At 36.2% G+C, this 10372-nt stretch overlaps 1 pseudogene; it reads right to left on the bottom strand.

Moving 5' to 3' along the window:
- Positions 1-6772: 6772 nt before the first annotated feature.
- On the bottom strand, positions 6773-7266 carry LOC102831838 (annotated as a pseudogene).
- Positions 7267-10372: the final 3106 nt, after the last annotated feature.

Here is a 10372-nt window from a genome sequence, read left to right as displayed (position 1 = left end):
TAAGTTCAAAACTACTAGCCATTCCGAGGGAGAAAGATGAGGCTTTCTGGTCCTGAAAAGATTTACAGCCTCCTTGAAAACCCTATACAGGGTCTGTATGAATTGGAACTGACACCATTACCATCACACATTTTGATAAAATTATATTAATCAAGGTGACCCAGGGCTATTCTTATTAACTAGCTACATTTAGTCTCTTTCAAATTCACCTAATTTCAATGTAAATATTATGGCTACAATACTGGAATTGCAGAAATTGAGGCTCATGATGATTAAGTGATCTGGGTCAGAGGTCTAGTAAATCACAGAGCAGTTACGTGAGGACCAGATCAGCCTGTAGGGTCTTTGCTCATCAAAAGTTAAGAAGAGTTACTTAGTAGTAACTCTAGCTCCGAAGGTCTACTAGGAGATATCTATAAAACTTTCCTACACTATGAAGTATCAGGCATATTCTATATATTTATTGAGTTATTTATTTTCCTCCACTAGAATGTCATATGCAGCAACAATATTAATGTGGAGTCCTAGTGGCTTTTTATTTGTGTATCTCTATCACCTGAAACAAATGCTCAATAAATATTTCTTGCACAGATGATAATAATGAAATTTTAAAATAGCAATTCCTAATTATACAGACAGTTCACACAATTAGACTTTGTTTTCCTAAACATACTTTTGTTATGTCAGTTTGACTGCTTGGTAGAAGGAACATTGAAGATCTTGAAAAAAAATCTTGAAAATCCTAAAATTCCATTATGGGTGAATTTAGATCCACTCATTTAGGGCAGGATTGAGAGAACCATAGAAATTCCAGAGTCCAGGAATCATTCTTCCTTCCTGATCACATAGGCTGGGAGCCTGACAAACACTATTCTTTCAGTCTGAGCTAGGCTTGCAATAATATTGTAAACATATCTTATGTTTCTATCTGTTGCTTTCCTTTTCTCTCTCCCCATTTCTTTCCTACTTTCATTTCTTCTAGAAATATATAATTCAATTAACTAGTGTAATTTAAAAAATCACTATGGGCTTTCTTAAAGAACTTGATTTGAAATGTCTTCCCATGAGATAATAAGTAGGAAAGTTTGAAAAACTGGTTTAGCTGACATGAACCGCTTTACTATTATTTTGTCTATGTTTAGGACCTCCTGTTTTCCACATTGAGTCATGCAAGAAGAGTTTAAGAGTAATAAATCAAGGAAGGAAGGAAGGCTGCCAAGCACAGGTCTCCCAGCTCCAAAGACTTACCCCCCTTTTCCTCTGTGGAATGTCTGCTCAAAAGACTAGATGCCAGCAAATTGATTCTCTTGTTTCTGTGCTTTTCCCTACTTCTCTAACAGATCTTCAGTGACTGTGTCCACCATAATCTTAGAATTTTTGATAATTTATGCTTTCAAGTGTTCAGTCATTATGGTCCCTCTATCTCTGTATTGGAGTCCTGGTGTGGCCCTGTGGGTTAATGCGCTGGACAGTAAGGTCGGTTTGAACCACAAGGTCAAAAGTTCAAGCTCACCAACTGCTCCTTGGAATCCCTATACAGGGTCACTATGAGTTTGAACCAACTCGATGGCACTTAACAACAACAACATCACTGTATTATTTGCACTTAACTGTATATCAGATTATGGTTTAAATTATTTTCCTCAATTTAAAAATTTCAGACACTAATGAAACAGAAGGGAAAGATTAAGCAGACCCATTAGAATTGAGCAATTAAGTCAATGATTTTTTATTTTAAATTACCATATACCAAATACCAGGATTTAAATGATGGACCTTAGACTAGTACATGAATCTTAGACTAGACAGCAAGAAGATTCCTATTTGAGCAACTCACCAATGTCAATTTAATAAAGAATGTGTTAATAACACAACACTTACACATCCATTCTCATGCCTCACTATCTTAAATTTATTTTACTGCTTCATAATGTACAAGTCCTTTAGCTCCTCTCTTATCACCCTGTGTCTTCATTGTATCATATGTCTTTTGATAAAATTTTCAGGGATTTTGATTTATTATTTACACCTTCTTTGCAGACCACTTTAGGAAAGTACTGATCTAAATTTCTGAATCTAAACTTTGGAAGCAGGTTGACTTATGTTCTAATTCTGGCTTTTCCATTTTTCATTGTTGTTGAGTGCTGTCTAGTCTGACCCATAGTGACCCTGTATAAGATTTCTGAGGAGTGACTGGTGAACTTGAACTGCCAACCTCACAGCTCAAACCGACTCTGCAGTCCAGCGCATTAACCCACAGAGCCTCATCAGGGCTTCCATTTTTCCTTGTGAGTCCTTTAATATATTCCTAAAGAACTCAGAACCTTAGCTAACATAGCTAACATTTATTAAGAATAAAATGTTTTGCAGCGAGGAATCATGAGCTATAAAGGATACATAACAAACTCTTTCTCCTGCTTTTTCTTTCTATTTTCTACGTGACTCTCTTCTTTTGCTGTTGACAGTCTTTGGACATATATATTTTGTCAACTTCAACTGCACTTAACAGCAACAACAACAAGTTACCCCTTATGGGAGTCCTGGTGTGACACTTTGGATTAATGCAGTGGTCTGCAAAGTTAGGGTGAACCACAAGGTCAGCAGTTCAAGCTTACCAGCTGCTTTTCAGAAACCCTATACAGGGTCACTATGGGTCAGAACCTACTCAACAGCACTAAACATAACATAACACAAACAACCCATACTTAGTACACACACCCTACCCCAAATAGCAAGTACTGACTCATTAATAAATGCATAGTTTTCTCTGGAATGCTTCCAATTTTCTAGTCTGCTTTTTTTTTCCCCCTTCTGTTCTTTATCATACAGCCTCAAGCACCTGTCTGTCTTTAACCTAATAATATACTCTATTATAATTATGTAAGTACTTATTTGTCCCCCCAACTTGATAATAAACACTTTGAGGAGGCAGATGGTACAGTTCATCCTTTACCCCCAGGCTTTTGAGAAATTCCTTATACATGACTTTAAAAACAGTCTGAATAAATTAAGTCAAGCTCATTACAACCTTTTCTAAAATAAAAAAAAATGTAGTGCTGTAGAATAAGCACTGGACTGCTAACAGCGAGGTCAGCTGTTCAAATCCTCTAGCTGCTACTTGGAAACCCTTTACAGGGTCACTATGAGTTGAAATTGATTTGAAGGCACTTAACAACAACAACAAATTAAAAATTAGCAAGAGGCCACATGGGCACCCCAACAAAATATGTTAAATGTGTTTCATACATTTGCCAAATGAGAAAGGATTAACATGATCTGCTATTTGATTGGATTGATTAATGCAATGGGTGATGGTTTCTGAAAGGAAGTTACTCAACCCAGCATAAGACGGATGACATAAATTCAATACCAATTGATTACACTGGCTTACAACACATTGAATGTACATTTCATTTTCAGCATTCTTACGACTTGAATATATTTCAAAGGAAAAGAGACATTTTTACTATTTATTGAAAATAGTTGAGATGTAAAATCATTCAAGATGTTCAAGGTTATCATAAATAATGAGCAGAGAATGTTCTTTTTAAGAAATGACATAATAATTTAGATGAGAGCAACGGAGAAGTTTAAGCAACCTTTCTTTGCAGACATGCATCTCATTCATTCCTGGAATTGTTTATTTATTGTTTACTTTTCTTTAACTATTGGAATGTTAACCAAATGCTGATTGCTCTAACAACTGATATGGATACATATAAATGGCCATAGGAAAGATGAATTTTAATTATACTGAAGATCAAAAAGACCTATTGGTAGAAATAATGCCTTAGTCAAATATTAAAGGACTTGTATGAAATGTAAAAGTGAATTAACAGATATGGAAGGTATTTATTTATGAGAAATTAATTTTCTACTTACTGTGAATGAGAATGAAAAACAAAATCCCACTTCTTATATGCAGAGCTTCCATAAAACATGTACAAGGGTAAAAGTGAAATAACTTGGCTTGTATGAAACCAAATAGAATAAAACTTCTGAGCACATTATTGATATTAATGACATGCAGTTGTTGTTAGGTGCTATAGAGTTCATTTTGATTCACAGAGACCCTGTGTATAAAAGAACAAAACACTACTGAGTCCTACACCATCCTCACAGTTGCTATGTCTAAGTCATTTATTAATGGAGGGAAAAAAATGAAGTACCACAGAGACTGAGAAAGACTAAAAGGCTATAATGTAGATTTAATGCTATGTAGCAGATGGTTGGTACTTGTAAAAACATTAGGGGAATTTGGACACGCTTTTAAATAACTGACAAATTGTACTTAGGCAAAATGCATAGCTTCATAAGAAGGTGAAAGATCAGTAGGAATGAGATGAAAGATTAATTCCAGGAACTGTCACTGATGACGTGACTTCTAGAGCTTCACTGGAGTGATATCAACATGTTTGACTTGATTGACACCAGCAGCAACCTTTCTAGAGGTCATGGGTACAAAGGAGGATAGAATCTGCACTCAATGATACTTAGGACCCACATCTAGTTACAGAACAGCTGTGTGAGCATTAGCAAGTTTGATATTTCTGTTTGTCTAACTTAAATTTTTTTGAAATTTAAAAATATTTTCAAAATATTTTACCTTCCATATCACTCACTGAAGAGAACATACCTTTTCATATTTTCTTTAAAGGAAATCTAAAAGTGACTTGTAGAGCTGGTAAACAGTGCTCTTATAATAGTAAATTATATGTTGACAGATGAGTTGTACATCCATACCTAGTTTACTATTACAAGGGATGAATTTAATTAATTCAGTTGCTAAAAGTGTGTTCTGATGTCTGATCCTTTTGAGGTGAGTCATATTTAGAAAGGCTGTTCAAATCTACCAGCTGCTCCTCAGAAACCCTATACAGGGTCACTATGAGTTGGAACTGACTCAACAGCATTTAACAACAGCACCAATATTAATGTGGAGTCCTGGTGTGGCACTGAAGAATAATGTGCTGGACCACAAGGGCAGTTTGAACTGCAAGGTTGATGGTTCAAACCCACCAGCCACTCCTTGGAAACCCTACATAGGGTCACTATGTGTCGGAACCGATTTGACAGCACTTAACAGCAACAACATTAATGCAGAATCCTGGTATAACACTATTGGATAAGCACAGGACTGCTAACCATAAGTTCCATGATTCAAACCCACCAGCCACTCCTCAGAAACCCTATGTTGTTGTTGTTAAGTGCCGTCAAGTCAATTCCGACCCATGGTGACCCTGTATAGGGTTTCCAAGGAGCAGCTGATGAGCTTGAACCACCGACCTTGCAGTTCAAATGACTTTGCATTCTGATGCATTAGCCCACAGTGCCACACCAGGACTCCATATACAAGGTATTATTAGTAGGAACCAGCTCAACAGCACTTAACAATGTTTATGCAAAATTTCCTAAATTATAGACAACTAAGCCTATAACACTCCTGGTGTGGCATTGTGGGTTAATGTGCTAGGCTGCAAAGCCATTTGAACTGCAGTGTCAGTGGTTCAAGCTCACCAGCTGCTCCTCAGAAACCCTGTATAGGATTGCTATGGGTCGGAATCGACTCGACTGCACTTAACAACAACAAAGCCTATAATAGTCACATCTCAACTATAGCTAGCTATTTGAATGACTTTCTCACAAAATTATGACTATTAAATACCCTTCATACTCTTGGACAACTTAAAACTCTAGATAGTGTAAAGCCAGGAAGAATTACTGATTACATTAGGACTGAAGGGGCAGCAGAGATAATCCTACCCTGCTGGGTAAGTATAGTTCAATCATACAACTATTAATATTATCAAACAAATATAAACAATGTTATCTTTTAAAGATATAATTATTTCTACATCTTAGAACACATAAATAATTTTATTTTGACCTCATGAGACTATACTCGAGGTAGAAAGTACATGATTCTAACTTGCCAGATATAGAACACATAGAAAGAAGTAACTTTTCTAATAATACATGGAGCGAGGAAAGCAAATCTGACCATCAGGGTTGGTCCAGAACTATTTTCTTCTAATTCACCAGACTCATTTTCCCACCCAATCTGTATGCTGGACCAAAGGGCTTTATTTACTATAGAATAAAAACACATTGTGGAAGATGAAGCTAGCTATATAGAAAGAGAAAATGAAAGGATGAAAGAAATAGAAAACATGAATTGCTTAGTTTCATATAAAACCAAAGCAAGTTGTGATTGAATCGACTTGGATTCATAGATACCCCATATATGTTAGAGTGGAGCTATGCTTCATATGGTTTTCAATGATATTTCCAAAGTAAATTATCAGACCTTTCTTTCTAGTTGTCTCTTGGTAACTGCATGGCAAAATGAAACAAGCCTACTAACATTTGCACTGCCCAAGGACTCTTTATTTGCATATAGATAACATATTATTGTTGTTGCTATGTACTGTGCAGTAGATTCTCACTCATAGAGACCCTCTATAGGGTTTCCAAGGAGCAGCTGGTGAGTTTGAACTGCCGGCCTTGTGATTCAAACTGACCTTGCGGTCTGGTGCACATCCTTTAGTGCCACACCAGGAATCCAGATAGTTCTAGATTTTTTTTTTTTTTTTCAGCCATTCCATCTTTAGAAACAAAGAAAAAACAGGACACTTTTCCATAATTTTTTAGTCTTACAAAATTCTGAGCTTCAAGGGGATTTGCAAGCACAAATCAGAACTTTGCTCTAACTGGAGATAGGAGGAAAGGTTAATGTAATGATTTGTAGTAAAATATTGAGAACGTCAGCTTTTCACATGGCTGCCAATCCTACAGAGAACAACACAGTAAGAATCAAGACAACAAGTCCAGACTGGTATAGCTGGAACATCACAGGTGTTTTCTTAAGTGTTAAATTCTATTCCAAGTGTTATGCATGGGAAGTAAGGCAGGTGCAAACTTAGCTGTGGGATCAATACCGGGCACAGATTCAGGGATTTCACAAGTTCCAAATGAGACTCAAAGTTCCCAGGGATGAACAGGGTAGACAAGCCAAAAAGAGACTCCTGCACTCTAGCTAATACCAGAGCCATGGTGGCAAATGGTCTTCATCATGGGAAGAGACCAGCTGTAAATAGTGATGTGAGGAAACAATGGAGGGTTTGAACCTATGTTCTTATTCCAGAATGGCTCCATCTCTTCTTTGTCTGTAGCTCTTAAAGGAACAGCATTTTTAATACAGAGCTGAGAACTACATTGATCATGGAGGCAATGACAGCAAACGTGTATTAGCAAGAGAGCAGCCATCTTGGATTTCACACTGGATAGAAGCAGTCCTAGAATCTTTTTCTATTGCTTAATCTTCCAAATAGAATCATGTATTAGCAGAACTTGATTAGACACAAGGGATGGAATAACAACAAAATAAAAATTGGACTCTGAAACATAAAATCTTATGTGTTTCATCTCACTGCACTCTAAAAGTATTTGTTGTTGTTAAGTGCCATCGAGTCAGTTTCAACCCATAGCAACCCTGTATAGGGCTTCTGAGGTGCAGCTGGTGAGCTTGAACGGCCAACCTTGTGGTTCAAATGGCTTTGCAGTCTGATGTATTAACCCACAGAACCACATAGAACCCTAAAAGCAAGAAACTGTGCTGATTGTAATGCCTATTCAAAGAAATAGCAAGAGTTTTGTGAAAGACCTAATGCTATCAGGTGCCACTGAGTCAGCTTCGACTCATAGCAACCCTATGCACAACAGAATGAAACACTGCCCAGACCTGTGCCATCCAAACCACTGTGTCAATCCATCACATTGTTGAGGCGGTTCTCTTTTTTTAGCTCATCCTCTTCTTTACCAAGCATGATGTCCTTCTCCAGGGACTGATCCCTCCTAATACCATATGCAAAATGAAAGGGACAATCTAGCCATCCTGGTTTCTAAGGAGCATTCTGGTTGCTCAACAAAACAGATTTGTTTGTTTTTCTGACAGTTCATGGTATGTATAAGATTCTTCTCCAACACCACAATTTAAATGCATCAATCCTTCTATAGTCCTCTTTATTCACTACCAAATTTTCACATGTATATGATATTATAAAAAATACTATGGTTTAGATCAGTCCTCAAACCGATACTTTAAAATGTGATAGAATGCAATAAATGCCATATGATTTTTGACTGTTTCTTCTAACTATTGAGTGTGGATCCAAGCAAAATGAAGTCTTTGACAACTCCAATCTTTTTTCCATTTATCATGATGTTATTCATTCGTTCAGTTCTGAGGATCTTTGTTTTCTTTACATTTAGGTACAACCCAAACTGAAAGCTGTAATTTTTCATCTTAATCAGTAGTACGTATTTTAAACCCTCTTCACGTATAGCAAGCAAGATTACATCATATGCATATCACAGGTTGTTAATGAGTCTTCCTCCTATCCTGATGTCATGTTCTTCTTCATGTAATCCATGAAGAAAATTATTTGTTTCTTTTTAGATTATTTTCTTGAAGAATAATTATATGGTGATAGGATACAACTCTGGTGCATACCATTCCTGATTTACAACCCTTTAGTATCCCGTTGTTCGTTTAGATAACTGTCTGTTGGTCTACGTTCAGGTTTTCCATGAGCACAATTAGGTGTTCTGAATACCCATTGTTATCAATGGTCCCCATAGTAGTCATGGTCTACACAGTCAAAAGCCTTTGTATAGTCAATAAAGCATAACCAAACACCTTTCTGTTAGTTTCTATTTTTTGTCAAGATTCATCTGATATCAGAAATTATATCCCCATTTATAGTCCTCTTCTTTGGAGTCCTGGTGTGGCATTGTGGACTAATGCACTGGACTGCAAGGTTAATTTGAACTGTAAAGTCAGCAGTTCAAGCTCATCAGCTGCTTCTCAGAAACCCTATACAGGGTAGCTATGAATCAGAACTAACTCCATGCCACTTAACATCAACAAGAGTCCTTTTCTTAATCTGGCTTAAATTTCTGGCAGTTCACTGTAGATGTACTGTTGCAACTATTTTAAAATTACTTTTTGAAAATTATTTGCATGTGATATTAATGATATTGTTCTATGACTTTCACATTCCCTGTGTCAGCTCTCTTTGGAATGAACACAAAAATGGATTCTTCAAATCAGTTGACCAAGTAGCTTTCTTCCAAATTTCTTGCCAAACATGAGTGAGTGCTTCCAGTGTTATAAGAGTTTGTCGAAAAGTTTCAGTTTGCATTCTGTCAAGTCGTGAAATCTTGTTCTTTGTCAGTGAATTCAGGGCTGCTTGGACTTCTTCCTTCAGTACCATTGGTTCTTGATCAGATGCAATCTCTTGAAAGAGTTGAAAAGCAACCATTTCTTTTTGGGAAAATGATTCTGTGTTCCATCTTCTTTTGATGCTTTCTGCATAATTTAGTATTTTGCCTCTAGGATCCTTCAGTATTGTAAATCAAGGTTGGAATTTTTTCTTCAGTTACTTCAGCTTGAAAAATATTGAGTATGTTCTTCCCTTTTGGCTTTCTCACTTCATGTTTTTGCACATTTCAGTATATTTGACTTTGTCTTCTTGATTTGCCCTTTGAAATTTTCTGGTTCTTTAACTTCCTCATTTCTTACATTCACTTTTGCTTCTCTACACTCAAGACCAAGCTTCAGAGTCATTTCTAACATCCATTTTGGTCTTTTCCATCTTTCCTATCTATGCAATGAACTTTTGCTTTCTTTCTATCTGATGTCATCCCACAATACTTCTTGTTGTCTGTCATTAGTGTTAAATGCATCAAATTTATTATTGAGATGGCAACAACATTCAGGTGGGGTATACTGAAGGTCATATTTTTACTCCACAACTCTTGGACTTGTTTTCATTTTCTTCATCTTCAACCTGAATTTGCATAGAGTGCACCACAGTCTACTCTTGACCTTGTTTTGACTATTATATATAGACTATTATATATATATATAATAGATAGATATATAGATAGATAGATAGATAGATAGATAGATAGATAGATAGATAGATAGATAGTGAACTTATCTACCATCTCTACCACAGATGTAGTTAATTTGATTCTTGTGTATTCCATTTTGTGAGGTCCATGTGAAAGTCACCTTTTATGTTTAAAAAATGTATTTGCAATGAATAAGTCATTGGTCTTGCAAAATTCTAACATACAATCTCCAGCATCATTGTTATCACTCAAGTCATATTTTCCAACTACTGATCCTTCCTCTTTGTTTTTAAATATCACATTCCAATCACCAGTAATTTGATTACAAGTTTGATTAATTTCAGACTGAAGAAGTTGCTAGAATGCTATAATTTCATCATCACTGGCTTTAGTGGTTGATACGTAAATTTGAATAATAGTGGTATTAACTGGATTTTCTTTCCGGTTTATACAT

Source organism: Chrysochloris asiatica, unplaced genomic scaffold, assembly GCF_000296735.1.
Source record: "Chrysochloris asiatica unplaced genomic scaffold, ChrAsi1.0 scaffold00332, whole genome shotgun sequence".
Classification (NCBI taxonomy): domain Eukaryota; kingdom Metazoa; phylum Chordata; class Mammalia; order Afrosoricida; family Chrysochloridae; genus Chrysochloris; species Chrysochloris asiatica.
This window is presented reverse-complemented; position numbering and strand designations above follow the sequence as displayed.